At 36.5% G+C, this 16030-nt stretch overlaps 1 protein-coding gene across 5 annotated transcripts in view; it reads left to right on the forward strand.

The window, feature by feature from the left end:
• Foxp2 (forkhead box P2) overlaps positions 1-16030 on the forward strand; it is a 577853-nt gene that overhangs the window by 262473 nt on the left and 299350 nt on the right. The window lies entirely within an intron of this gene.

Raw genomic sequence — 16030 nt, forward strand, 5'->3', positions numbered from 1 at the left:
AAATGAGATGAGTAGATGCAGAACGTGAGGTTAAAATAGAGGAATCAGAGTTCATACCATATGACATGTTTTACCTTCAGGGCCACGGCCACTGAGATGGGTCATCAACTGGATCAAGGTACATGCTACCAAGGATGACTTCATGGTTAGATTCCAGAGCCTACAAGGTGGAAGAACCAGCCAGCTCCTCGAGGGTTATACACACAAGCACACCACATAAATAAATAGATTATAGATAGATAGATAGATAGATAGATAGATAGATAGATAGATAGATAGATAGATAGACACAAATGATAAATACATAGATAAATATAAAAATATTTTTAAAGAAACTATCTCTAGGTGGCTTTATAATGATTAATTACACAAAAATTTAAACTCAAAAAATGTTTTATACCATACTGTATTTTGGAATAATCTCAGTTAATTTTTACCTTAAAATGTTGTTCTTGATTAAATAGTGACATCTAATTTTCCATACATTTGCTCACTCAAGATACACCACACCCCCAATTCTTTTATTTTGAGACTTGCTCAATATTACCTATGCTATTGCCGGATTCTTTAATTTAAAAATGCAATAAGGTCTTTATTACATCTCCCATCCAGTTTACTGTATTCCAACCACTGGACTCCTCACTATTGATTCTTTGTCATGCATTTATATATGACATTTGTTATCTGTCTGTTCCCTAGAATGTAAAACCTATTTCGACATGAATTACTTTTCAATTTAATATTCATTGATATACTTCTGTAGAATATGATTTAAGTCAGGTAAACTTGTCTTTTGCACTCATTGATAAACTCAACACGTTAAAAGGCTTCCTGTTATAAGTCTTGTGTGATAGTTGTTTATCAATTCAAAGTCTGGTGTACTGTGTAAAGCATAGTATAAAATGACTCTATGACACGGAGGCATGCATGACCTACAGGGATCATACTAGCCCTTTGAGATTTGGTTTTGGCCTTGTGATGCCCTGTAAATGTCTCAATAATGATGACAGAGTGGATATTAAGGAAAACTACCTTTAAACAAACAGAGCCTTCATTGTATAATATTAAGTCACAAAGCAATTCACATTAGCACAAAATGCCAAGGCACAGGAAAAAAATTAAAAGAAAAACCCTCATGGATTCCCTGTTGGATCCCTAAATGCATTCGGGAAGGTAGCACATTATATAAGTCTTCATTGTGACATTTCTATATTGTTTTAATACTGTGTGCACTGTTACAGTTAGTCAGTGTTCCAAATGTAATCTGGGCTTTAGTGCCAGGTGGCATGCAGGAGATATATAAAGTTTTTATGGATAACAGATGTAGAGAAATGCAAAGCTTTCTTGGATGCTGTAGACCATTTTCTTAAAAGATACAGTGAGTAGTTAGTTATTCTCTTACCCAGTGTCAAAAATAATGAAATTCTTCCCAGTGGATGGTCATTCCAAATCCCAGTTGAGCCCGTGTGAACTTGGTGTATCTGGCTTTTAGTGGGAACTAAAAACAAAACAAAACAAAACAAAACAAAACAAAACAAAAAGCAAAAGTAAAATAATCAACTGTCTAGTGTATGTCACAGAATAGAAGTCGATACAAAATGTTAAAGCTTCGAAGATTTGCATAATCTAATAAGTATGGCTGTTCGCTAATACACTGAATTTGGCATTCTTTTCAGCATTGGTCTCCCACTTTTATATAAAAAGGTAGTGTGATTATAAGCTGCCACCTTGTAAATATCACGTAAAGGGATAATAGAAAGGTGAGTGTTGGACATTGTTTCCGTTGGAAGGAGTGTGTGTTGTGATGAGACATGTAAAGCATTTGTTTAAACTTTTTCTTTTCCACAGAAATTCTAAAAAACGTGTTTTTACAGCAGTCACCATTGGGGAAAGACTGTGGCCTTCTTAAAGTTTCATTAAAAATAAGTAATAGTAAGTTGAATGTGTCCAAAATAAGACATTATTTAAGTTGTGTAGGCTGATGACAGCTTCTTTTATTAAATGAACAGACTTCATATGGGGCACTAGCAAAATCTCATTCTGATTTTCATAGCTGTATGTGGTGGCAGCCAATGTAATGTTCTATTTGGTTTGTGGTTATTTACTGTTACCATGTATCCGGCTTCCGTGGTTTAATCTTCAAATGCAAACCTCACAGCCTCTTTTTCATGTACTGGATAAGCACTGTTTTTTGTGAAGGTGGCCTCTGCGATGGGGCACCTTCATAATGTGTCTGCCCTTTTCAGGCAGGAAAAGCTTGATGTCTGTTCATGTTTTGAATTTCTTCAGTGTCCCTGGTCTGGCTGATGAAATCTATACATCATATGCGTTCATTGTGCTGCCTGCATTTCATTAATGACTGATTCTGGGTAGGGCTCAGGGAGTAAAATACTTTTCATATGACACAACCTAAAATGAGCAGAGTCCACCAGATGCAGAAACCACAAACCATCTGAGTTTTGTGGATCTGGGGGGTGTGAAAAGTTCAATTGCCTAAAGTGAAGTTTGTGTCTGTATTTATACCATCTGGAAATGGGACTACTGTAGACATAAGGCAAATGCCAGAGAGAGAGAGAGAGAGAGAGAGAGAGAGAGAGAGAGAGAGAGAGAGAGAGAGAGAGAAACATTTTTATCAGTTGCCTTGTTTTAAATAGAGACGAATGACACACTTAATAAAAAGTTTCCTCTGTGCCATTGGACCTAGAATAACCATGTAGCTTTTAAAAGATCTGCCTATACAATTAAGCTGTGATAGTCCTCACAACTCGCTCCAAAAGGTTTTATTTGCAAAATAATCACCCATAGGCTGTAATTTAAGTGATTTTCTGTTAACATTGGTTAGGAAACCTCATGCTTCTGTTATGGAGTTTTACACAGTTGTGATACAGGTCTGCATTCATCTGAAAACTTTAGTTTAAGATAACCAATATGACCCAGAATAATTTTCAGTTAAGTCATGAACTTGTCTTGTAAGAAAAAATAAACCTCATCTTCCTATAACGCCCTCATCCCAGTGTAAGTTTGAATACGCTTTGGCAAGAACTATTGAAACCATAAAACATTATTTTACGTACATGGGTTATGAAAAAAACAACCTTATGGTAACATTGTCCTATAAAGAGTTTCTGCATGGATAATATTTACAAACTAGGAATGTTTATAAAACTTCTTAGGAATAACATGATATGAGAATCTATACACATATTGTTCATATATATAGTATATGTGTACATATATATGTGTGTGTAAATAAATATATACATACATTTAGACATAAACACAAGATCTATACTTGTGTGTGATCAGAAGAAAATTGTAAGGTACACACACACGTGTCCTTGCCTTTTATACATTCCTTAGTTTGATTAATATAATCAATGAGAACCATTTGTAAATTTCCCAATTCCATTAATGCTCGTGATATGATTATATATGTGTGTGTGCCTTCATAAATATATATGTATAAGTGAGTAATTCCTCAAAAGTATGTGGTATTTATTATTTATTTATTTGTTTGCTTGAGTTTATTTATTTATGCATTTATTTATTAATTTATTTTTACTCCACATTTTATTCCCTTGCTCATCCACCTTCCGACTGTTCCACATCCCATACCTCCTCCCTACCCCATCCCCACACATCCCCTAGTCTCCACATGGATGGCCCACCCCACCCACCCCACCAGACCTCTAAACTCCCTGGGGCCTCCAGTCTCTTGAGGGTTAGGTGCATCTTCTCTGACTGCAACTAGGCCTGGAAGTCCTGTGCTGTGTATGTGTTGGAGGCCTCATCTCAGCTGTGTATGCTGCCTGGTTGGTGATCCAGTGTCTGAGGGATCTCAGGGGTCCAGGTTAATTGACACTGCAGGTTCTCCTACAGGGTTGCCCTCTTCCTCAGCTTCCTCCAGCTTTCCCCTAATTCAACCAGAGATACCATTAACAAAGGCGCTGATTTGTTGCTTTGGACCTTCCTCCCTGTGTTAGAGAACCACGTTAATCAATTGAATGTGAAAATGCATATTTATGGAGACTTGTACTTGTAAAGATAACATTTCTTAATTAAGCCAATTAGTATCTAAGATCCTAGGTTAATCTGATTTTTTATACATATGGCATACCTAAATCATAAATAATTTTATAATTACGAATTGCACATTGATTACGGTGACTGCAAAAGGTAACTAGAGTTGGGTTTTGAGTCATCCCTTAAGAAAATGCTATAAAACAGAATCCTCTTTTTATACAAAGAGAGAAGTGCTTTAACGTGGGTAGAGCTTGTATAAAAATATATTTCCCTTGCTGCTCTGAAAATGCTTAAAATTGGTGTCACAAACAGATATCTCAAATGCCAAATGGTATAAAATGTCAAAGGTGTGTTTATAAAAGCTTTGACCAAGTTGTTGAATGTTCAATCTGAGTGTGTACCTAAAACTCTAGTCTCAGGGTTAGAAAGTATCTGCATTGTGTATAATAATTGAACACTAGATATTCACCATTTTACTGTCTATATAGGGGAAGTTTCAAATAAGCCAAGTTTTAAAACTAAATATCTGCTGTGATTTGGACTCTGGGATACTCTGGATTGTGCCTGCTTTAGCCTTTTACAAAACAATTCAGAGATAGCATCATAGACCTGTGATGTATACTTTTAAACGTTAGCCTTGAAGACCTATAACGCAGGGCCTACATTGAGTGTTGAAAAAACATAATTTGTTATCAGTTAGTTCTAGAGACTAGACACCTTACATTACAGTGCTCTTGGTAGTGTTGGCTCATTCTGAGTCAAAAGTTTGTTTTAAGCATATTTCCTTGACTTTTAGTGTATTTTCTTGTTAAGCAGGTCCATGACAGTGTCCTCCTCTAAGAAAGATAGCATGTCAGAAGAATGCTCAACTTAATGACCTCATTTCCACCGACTTATGTCTTTGTATAGTTCAGAGATGTATACATCTCTTTGTATATTTACCTTTTTTAAGGGTGAGGCATAGGATTCAGGGCATTACAATTTTCCCTAGATTAGAACGATTCTAAATTTGTATTAAAGGTATTCAGGAGCAGAGCCTGATTTTCAAACTGGAAATCAAAAGCTCTAGTTTGAATAGTCAGGAAAATATATTCCTAAATCTTCAACAAACAAAATATCAAGAAAGAAGGATGTCTAAGCTATTGCCGTAGAATCATTTTGTAGAAGTAATGAACCCCTGTCAGACAGGTTACACATTTCCACAGACTTTAGGTCAATTTTCATCACTGTCCATGAAAGAACCCTTAAACCACATACCAACAGCCTTGGTCCCTTCCCTGAGCTTGTTATATCAATGTGTTCACTGTCAAAAGAACCAGTGTGAAGAATGCTACCTGGATTCTTACTGGCATGGTCTCAGTCTCATGTTTAACCACCTTTATTATACAATGCAAATATACCTATATAGGGTTAGTGATGCCCACAGTGGGCTGGGCCCTCCTACATCAGTTAACAATCAAAAAAATGTCCCCACAGACATGGCTGCAAGTTAATCTGATAGAGACAATTCTTGGGTTTTCCTCTTTCTAAGTCTGTTAGACTGATAGCCAATTTTAGCCATCACAAAAAAAAATATCAACTTTTTTATTGGAAATTTTATGTATCTACATTTCAAATATTTCCCTCCCTCCCATCACCTCTCCCCCTGCTTCTATGAGGATGCTCCCCCTCCCACCCACCCACTGCCACCTCGCAACCCTGGTATTCCCCTACAGTGGGGGAAATGAGCCTTCACAGGACCAAGGGCTTCTCCTCCTATTGATGCCATCCTCTGCTTTGTATGCAGCTGGAGCCATGGGTTCCTCCATGTGAGCGCCCAGGGGCTAAACCATCAAACATTTCCATTCCTTAACCTTTGCTCAGGCAGCAGCCATATCACAATTTGCAGCTAGGTTTAGTACTACCCAAGAGCCCTAAATCAGGTCTTTCTCTTTTCTAACCATCAATAAAGTCAAGATGAAACACATAATTACTTAAATTAACAACATGCTCTAACACATGGACACTTTCCGATAATAAAAGCAGATTGTGATTCACATGAGGATGTTGTCATTATGGAATAAAAATGTATCAGTACATTATAGTTTATTTTCAAAATCAGCTGGAAATAATGACAATTTCTTTGGCTAGATCTTATCTCCTAAGCAGTTCAGTGGGAATTAGCACAGTCTCCTTATTCAAAAATAAATGGGCATTGATATTGCTTTTCCTGTCATTCCTTGTACTCTTGAGTTCTGTTCTTTGTTAAGGATTGTCATCCATTTCTAATGTGAAAATATTAGTCATAGACATACATGTAATGAGTATTCTAACATTCACTCTCCGTTTTAGAATGCGAGATTGGCTAGAAACACATGCTTTGTCACTCAATGCAGCCATTATTCACTTGTAGGATTGAGGGAAATAAAAATAATGGTCACTCTTTCAGGAACATGCCAAGCTTCTGAGGAACTGAGCCTCCAGCCTGACCTCTGTGGGCCTCTCTGTGGAGTAATCCAGCCCTGGTTTAGTTTGACCTCACAGGTGGTTGAGGTCTGGAATGAGATCAGACTTGGCTTTGACTTTGATGTACCTATCCCATGGGGAGACTGGAGTTACTTTGGGCGTTTAGGTTTGGAGCCTATTCTAAAATGGTACCATAATATCCAGTAACCATATCTTCATTCAAAAAATAATATATTTCAAAACAATATATTTTTAAAAGTTTAGGTCAGAAATCAAGTATAATTCACCTGAAAGATCCCCCCCCCCAATCTTCTGTGTCCATGATAAGACAAGAAAGATTTTAAGATTGTAAGAAAATTACATGGGATTTAGGCCTCAGCGAGCAGAAACATTTCGCGGAGTTGACTCATATCTCTAACAAGTCATTCTTGATCTGTGAAGTTCCATAACCTCTGGCTTATGTTCTGCAGGAAGAAAAGCCAGGGCTTGCAGATAGTTTTGTGTGGAGTGCTATGCTCCTCAGAGATGATGGGCATGTGTTCCAGTGAAAGGGACGGGTGAGCAGCAAAGCTTCAGTTTCACACCCATGAGAAGGGACATCTGTGCCATTGAGAATCCCCCCCCCTTTTATTTATGTTTCTCTCAATGACTTAAAATGACTTTGTTGACATTGGAGATTTAGGTGCTGAGATCTTAAAGTGATAATTTACCCTGGGACTCTTTACACATCTGAAGAATTCGGGTGATTTCAAAATCATTTTAGTCAGTTGCTCTCATGTCGGTAAGACATGTTATACATGTTAACATCACCCAACTTATGGCCAGTTTTAACTCTCATGTGTGAATTGGCTCTGCTTCTGAGGTCAACCATACTTACTAATAGTAATAAATAAGTGAATAGTTAAATAATTAAATGAAGCATGTACTCTAATACTTGGTGTGCCTTCTCATATTTTATTAGCTGCTTTTATATTTACCACTACAATTACATATAACTAATAATGTGTGTTGTAAAGGTTGTTCTTGTGACCAATCTAGGAACTGATTTTTTTTATGAAATCATCTTATAAGCTAGATGATACAGTGGTTATCTTGTTAATTCTGGGTCAGACATGGAGGTCAGGCAAGAAAGTGGCCTCTTTCTGGGTAAACTTCAAAATCTGTGATTGAGAAATTAAATGAGAGGCGCTAAGGAGATGGCTCAGTGGTTAAGAGCACTGGCTGTCCTTCCAGAGGTCCCAAGTTCAATCCCCAGCATCCACACGGTGGCTCACAGCCATCTATAAAGGGATTTGATCCATCTAATGGCATACAGAAATACATACAACAGAGCACTTATACATAAAAGAAAAGTAGAGAGACAGAGAGATGAATAAAAGGAGGACGACAGGACACATCAGACTGAGAACAGAGTCAACATCTTCTCTGTTCAGATAGTGATAACTTTAGTCACATGTCAGTATTGACAAGCTTCAAAATTTGGGAGTATTACACGTTCTTACTGGTTGTAGTATCAGAAAGAGTGGAGGAGAATCTTTTTGTCAGTGAAGCTAATAAAATAAATGTGTTTTTATGAACATTTTATTCAAAGTAAATGATATTAACTTCGAAGACAAGGGATATATTTATTAGCAATTTGTACACATAAATACACACAGCATACATGTGTTATAGATAATTATTAAAGAATATTTCATGATTCCTACCTGGAAGAATGGGAATGAGGCTAGTCCATAGACATTGCTGCAATATTTTCTTTGGCTTGAGCTCTGATATTTATCTATAGAAGAAGTGGTATGAGAGAGATTTTTAAAGACACAGTAACAGATCTCAGAATTGCTTAGAAGAAATAGAGATGCATTATTTGGGTTATTTCTCCTTTTTGCTAATTAATTTTCTAAGAACATATCAGCAGTTTTCTCAGCTATGTGGGAGTCTGAAAAGCCTGTGAGGTCAGAGTTTTGCTCTCTGAACTTTATCATGATAGTGTAAATGGTTATGTGCATTCTGATTCCTTAATATAGAACTGCACCTACCCTTGAAAGTGCATCCCAATATTGATACTAGAACATGTTGCTATCTAGGATGTAATTGAAAGTTACTCAGAAATCTACTTACATGGCAAAACGTTATTGAGACCTACTTATCCATTTCCCAGAATTCAAGAATTTGGGTTGTACTTCACAGATGGTTTGACTTGCTGGCCCACTGATGTATCAAGCATTCTCTACATTATTATATTTTCTACTGTCTTTCTGTAATACAAACCTTGTCTACATCTTATTCAAAACCTAGTGACCTGTCGTTATGGCAAAATGCCAATTTCTCAAAGAACTAGACGGTTCCTTGGCAAAGACTGATTGTGTCAAAAACTGAAAGTTTATTTTGGAGGCTCCTATGGTAGAAGTCTTCTCCACTCCAAACAAACAGAACAGAGTTATCTGGGACTTTGCAGAATTAGCAGTGCTCTGCCTCCATAAGAATCAGTGAATGCCTATCCTGAACATGTTTATCTCTTGCTTTCCTTCTGTATTTATCCACATGATTGTTCTATGCCACAGCCACAGTGCAGCTCGAGCTCGTAAACAATTAACCTAGTTTCATTCATCTACTACTTACTGTAACCTTACCCACATTTTAGAAATTATGTGTGTCCAAAGTTTGAGCCCAGAGAAATGGAAGTGGTTTTAGATGGAGTGTGTTCAGAAACCTTTCCTCACTCTGTTTTATACCCCTACCTTCCTTTCCAAAATAAAAGTGCAAAATGGATTGTCTTTGTATTTTATAAGTCATCTTTCAATGTGCATAAAGCAAGACAAAGAATAAAGTCAGTCTACTCTCTATCCTTCCAACTACTGATTTTGAACAAAGTCTTATCTTAGGAAGTCCAGAAAATTACATTTTTCATGCTTAAAGTTAAAAGTATTCTAAATAATGCCATTTTAGTGCACTAAAATCAATTAGCAACATAAAAATATGATTACGTGATTTATTAATATAATATAAACCATAATGTTACAGTCTAAAATGTAAAGTATAAAATCAAATCCAAAGATATAGACTACATTTTAAGGGCTATATACATAATTGTTCAGGCCAATAAAGACAAACATGATAACATGTAGGCTACCTTTTTTTTTTTACTTTTTAAACTGAGCAAATATTCTTTTAGTGTAGGTAAAGAAGTGTGACGCTTTATAAGGGCTCTATATGCTTTATGTTAATAAGCATAAAACAACAACTTGTATTAGGATGTGCTATAAATTTTAGTGAGTGTAGTTTAATTCAGGCTGGACCACAAAGCCGAACTGAATTACCAACTTAGAACCTATCCTGCCATCGCATCTTTTCATATCTTCGGAGCACTGTAATCTTCGCAGTGATTCTCCACTCCAGAAGAATAAAAGGGAAATAATAAAAAAAGTTTAGGAACAATACACAAATGACTTTTAAAGTATACAATAATGTTATTTGTTGTTAAAATCCAATAATAACTTGAAGGTCCCATTTGTTTAGCATGACTAAGAATTTAATTCAGTCCAATATAAAAGAAAGGACCCAAGAAGAAAATTCTAGGTATAAATACTCGATAATTTAGGAAGACTTTAAGTAGAGTTCCTTCTGCCACAGCATTAATTCTCTGTCTCCAATTGTCCCATTGCAAAACGTTTTTATACTGGATTATAGAGAGATATAGAATGAAAAGAGAAGATCACAAGTATTTTTATTAAAAATAAAATATAATTTTCAGCAAGTTAAATCATTGATAATATCTGAATAACTTTTAAAACATTTTTACATTCTCAAAAGTGTATTAAATATTGCTTCAAATCTTTCATAAGGATTAATGAATACCATTGAAAAAGCCCACTCGAGATAAGTTACTAAACAACTCAAGGAATGCAGATTTTCCAAGCCTGGATATTAGTCTTCATAAAGATCAATAGTATCTACGATGTAATGAGCGTAGGATGTGAGTAATGCCTCTGAGTCACTGGCTGTTGTTCGTCCTTTGTAACCAAGATCTGATATAGGAAGAATGATTAAAGGTGTAGATGAGAATGAGTTAAACACACTAAAAATAACTTGAAAAGGTCAATGCAGTGAAAGTGAATAGAAGGAGAGAAGGGAGGAGTACACACAGATATGAGAGAAGACAGTAGAGCTGGGCAGGATGAAAACAGTGCATTTACTTTTCTGGCCAGGCAAGCAGCATAACATTAGATGTGAGATTGACGGAGGGAGGAGATAGGAAGGGAAGGAAAGGGAGTGTCGCCTGTGCCCTGGACTGCTCACACCTGACCCTACCTACTCTCGGGGGTTGGAGGTGAGGTGGTGTGGAGTCAATGACACAGACTCCAGAAGCAGATGAGAAATGCTTCAACAAGCTCTCTGAAAATACCCTCCACTTCCCCATTGATCCCAAGAAAGCATTTCTTCTAAACAGCAGTTCCTGGTTGGCTGGCATTGTTGGCACCTGCACTCCTTGGTCTCTCAAGCAATCCTCAATTAGGTACTCGTGAAGGAGATGCTTTTGTGGCTGAGGGCCCCCTCACACACTTATTCTGAGGCGCCCTGCTGTTCCTGTTACAAGGAAAGGCACCAGAGCAGGGAGATGTGTCTGGAAGGTTGTGTGGGAGGGAGATGGGAAGCAGAGAGGTGAGAAGAGTGAACTGTTTACTTATTATAATACTTAAGAATGTAGAGTGAGATGGGTAGGAGAGTGACCAGAGGAAAGAAAGAAAAAGATAGTGAGAAGAGAGCAAGGAGAGTGGGGAGGAGGGGGAGAGACAGAGACAGAAACAGAAAGGCAGAGAGAGGCAGAGACACAGAGACCAAGAGAAGTGACACAGAAGAGACCCTGGAGAGAATACAGGAGACAAGAGAGAATACATTAAAGAGTAATTACCAAATTTTAGTTTATAGTTCGCAAAAAGGTTTGAGGGTATTATAAATGTGAAAATCATATGTCCACAACAGAAGTGAAAAAATAGAAGCAGTTCTTTCTAGCTGTATTTGAATCAAGAACACACATGAGTTTGATACTTAGGACAAGTGATGTGAGGTTCAAATGTATAGCAACAAAGTGAAAAGAAATCCTTGCTTGGCTTCTCAGTCAAGGTCAGTGAGCTACAGCTGTTAGGAAGAATGTGGTCCCAGGAATTCCAGGCTAAGTGAGCAATGGGAGATACTATAGCCCCACATCAATATCTAGCTCACACAGAATGTGAAACTCAAGTTATGATTATCCCAGAGCAAAAGGAAACATGTACATGAAGATAAGCCAAAGGGGTATATTTTCAAAAGCTAGATGCTTAGAAGATCTCCAATGTCTCATGATTCTGATAATTAGAGAGACGGTTTGTGAGCCTTCAGAACAGAGAGATTTCCAGGACTTGGTTTTTTTTCTTTTTAGCTAAGTGATGCTATGAAAAGTCAACCTTATTTTGTGTCTTAGTAGAATATTCACAGAAAGCAGATCATGTTTAATCGCTACCACAGAAAGTCTTTGGAAAAATCGTGTGAAAGTATTTGCATGAACGAGCTATAAAAAAACACAATGGAGTTCTAAGGGAGCATAACTGCTGAGATGAACAACCTGTTAGTGGGGAGATTTCATCTAGAACCGAGATCTGTGGCCGATGAGGGAAAGATGCTTGTCGATACGTTTATCACAGACTTTAAATGGAAAAATAAGAAAGCCTGGCTATCAAATTTCTGGAGGATAGAAAGATGAGAAGAATTCTTTATTTAATTCTTATTGAAGTATATATCAATAAGACAGTAGAACAAAACAAGGTGAAACTTAATATGGACTGATCTAGTTCCGTGTATTCAGGCTACGGTTTTATACAAAGCAGGTGCTATGTTGCTAAAAGGCAGAAGTAAGATGTGTAATTGTTTCAGAATTTCGGGAGAGAAGACATTGTAAGAAATAATTTCAATTGTGCTATAAACACTACCATGCTATAAACCTACTTAAGGTATTTAGAAGTAAATGTGTGTTGCTGGGTGTTTCGAAACCAGATTCTAATCACACCTTCCAGTAGAATGTGACTGTAGATGAAAACTGAAAAACACCCAAATAGATGTGGAACCAATGGCGAGATCCACTGAATAAGGTCCATCCAGCCCTGGAGAACAAGAAGGTGCTTGATGAAGTGAGTGGTGGACCTATTTGTTTTATTTTATATAATATTTATTAAGCTTAATTGATCTTTTACAAAGTGGCACACTAAAAATCCTTCTGACTGCGTGATATCCTTTGATTGCAGAAATTTAGAATTGGATTTCTTTCTCAACTGCCCCCACCTTGTGATTGTTCTGTGCATATGTTTCAGAAGTAAATTCTAACTAGTGTTAAATGGATTGAAATTATGACTGCAAAGCAAGTGACATAGTATCACTTTATTTAAAATACTTTAAGGGTCCATGAAATATAAGCCCTGACTGCTTATGAAGAGTTTCCACTTTAATTTGACATTTTGTGACTATAATCATTTCTTTTTCTTTATTGTGAAGATGGGCATACTATAGGTATTGACGTTTAACTAATTGAATTTTACTTTATTTAAAATGTATGAATTGGCCTTTACTGTTTGATTTATTTAGGAAATCTATTTCTCATTCAATTTTATAATAGTTTATTATCATAATGGTAGTGTTTAATTCCACAAAGATTTGTTTCTCATAACACTTAGCATGCAATTCAAAGCTTGAACTGGGCCATTCCATTGTGGCAAGGTGTGCATTCATTTTAATCAGTGGCCAGTTAGCTCACATCACTAGCCATATTGCAGATGAAGGAGGGCCATGGCTTTCCTCCTGATGCAAGCAAGTTCCTCTTTGTTATGTGGCACAGCATTCACCCCTCACCCCAGGCAGCTGGCTGGCAAATGTGTGCAGTTGGTGACAAGGAGAACTGGGTGAGACTGTGTAGATGGATTGGTACAAATTCATCACCATAGCTAGCAAAATAACCCTGAGCAAATGCCTTCCTAATGGACAACACATGCTTGTTTGTATTCAATTGCATTGTGGATATATAGTTTCTCGTTAATCTTACTTATGGCAAATCCAACCTTTATTTCGTAGACTAAATACCTTCTCCCTGTTAAAAATAAGTTTAAATTTTTATAATTATATTTGACAAATATTTTACATTTTATTCTCCTGTGATATAATTATTTTAGGCTTAAATTTTCACAGCTCTTTAGAGCATTTGGTTTTTTGAGAAAGGAGACGGGCAAAAATCACGTGAGCAGAGATGATTTTGATGAGAATAAATCAGCCTTGCTGAATATTAATCATGAAAAAATGTTAAATCAAGCACATAATCTTTGGCTAGTGCCATTCAGGCATCTCTTCTCTGCATTTATTAGTATGATTTGGGTAAAAGAGTAAATTTAGTATTGTCTTGATATTTGGAAGTCTGTGTGCCTTAACCAGCACAAATTAAATTATGCTATTCACCACTTTCAAAAAGGGCGCTTAATAATGTTGAGTAAGCTTTCAAACTCAGTTTACTTCAGCACACATTAATTACTCCCAGCTAATCATGCTGTATCATGTAATTAATAAGAACATAGTGAGGATTCACTTTTCATTTTTTTTCCTTTTTTTTTTTTGGACCCTCATACAAAATAGCACTTCTTGTATTTGAAATTAAAATTTAACAAACCAAGTTGAACTTTTGTACTAAAATGCAATGTGCATTTTATTTGGTCACTTCAGATATTTTATTACCAAGCGACCTTAGCATAATATATGCATTCTGTTTAAAAATGGAGAGTTAAATTTAAAACTGTTGCAACCAATTTGGGATGGGGCAATTAATTAGCATATATGAAAATCTTGGTTTTAGTACATGCAGACTATAGAATATATGCAGTGGATTTCTGTTGAAGTCAAAATGGTCCTTTTGAACCTATTCAGGATTTTGACTTCAATACCAAATGTAAAATATAAATGGTACAACCCAGGGACCACCATTGGTAAGGGAGGCTGAAAGCCAAGGAACATATAATTATCCGGGCTTTTCAGAAATTAAAGCTCCACGGTTTTCATTGTATAATTTCTTTATATTGAAATGACTTCTGTGTTTAGAGAAGATTAATCTCTTTAGATCTGTAAGAAACCATTTTCAGTCCACTAGTGTCCAACAATGGCCCTTTCCTGAGACCTTTCAAATTGTTTTAATCTAATTTTTAAAAATAAGCCATAGCACAGTACAATTAATAACAACCATAATGTCGATTTCATCTTAAATGTAGCTCCTTAATGTCTCTCTAGAAAGACCACTCTATGTCCCATACCTCAACACACACAAAAAAAGAAAGAAGATGAAAAAACTCTATATAATATATGGTTATTTGACATACCCTACAAATTATAGAAAGACACTTAATTCCTCAGATTTTTTTGTGAAAATTTATGTACAGGCTGCTTATTATTTTTCCTGAAATTCCTATTTTTATGGGTTTTGGTGCTTTTACAGTCCTATGAATTTTTCTGTCAGAATTCAGGCCTGCTGACAAAGCAGTCATTTAAAAAACGAATTACTTTCACCTGTTTAAATGAGCAAAGTATCTACATGCTGGAAAGCCAGTGAAAACTGCCCTGGGAAGTAGTTGAACTCCTGAACACAGAGAGCATGCCAGGTGTCTATTTTGTCCCCGGAGGTGTTTATGTCCTGTGAGAAGTCTGTGCGGATTTGGTCTGTAGCCATAGCTTGTGACTAAATGAGTGTGGGGTGGAAGATACTAAGCACTAATAAGGCTGGGTAATAGCCATTTGAGGCTGATTTCAAAAGCTTCATGCCTAATCTCATTAGAATACCTATGGGTAAAGATGTTATTTTCCCCCAGTGTGTTCTAAACATAGAGTAAATGATGGATCATAATTAATGGACTCCAAGGCACATTTGCCTTTGTTTTATTCTAAATGCATAGTTAATTTAAACCTAATATATATGGATTTCCGTTTTTTAATATGCATCCCTCTCTTCTGTCCACTAAATCGCCTGTGCACACTTGTGAGTATGTGTGTGTGTGTGTGCGTGCGTGCGTGTGTGTGTGTGTGTGCAACACACACAAATCAAATATTTGGAAATATACACAGGTACAAGTATTGAGGGAAAAAGGAGGTGGAGAGATAGGAGAATTAAGGAAGGCGGGAGGATGAGAGGGAGAAAGGAAAAGAGTGTGTGGGGGTGGTTGTCTTTAATTTCCACCAGCTTCAAACAGATTCAAAACAAGGGGGAAAGCCATCCCATTTTTCCAAACTATGGCAACACAGACTACTGTTTGTTTACAGAGGTAACTGCGATCAGTCCTAGGAAACCTCTCCCCATCAGTTGTGCTACATTTGTAGCTGGTAGACTTTTAAGCTGTCACATCCTTATTTTCCTTTCCTGGCAACAATTATTACGTCACGAAATGAAGGTAATTGCAATTTTGTTTTGTCTCAGATGCCATTTATAAGATATGTTATACATATTATTACCCCTCATTCCTATTAGATTATTTTTTTTTAGGAAAATTAGAGTTTAGTTGATTCAGGG

The sequence above is a fragment of the Rattus norvegicus genome, chromosome 4 (genome assembly GCF_036323735.1).
Source record: "Rattus norvegicus strain BN/NHsdMcwi chromosome 4, GRCr8, whole genome shotgun sequence".
Classification (NCBI taxonomy): domain Eukaryota; kingdom Metazoa; phylum Chordata; class Mammalia; order Rodentia; family Muridae; genus Rattus; species Rattus norvegicus.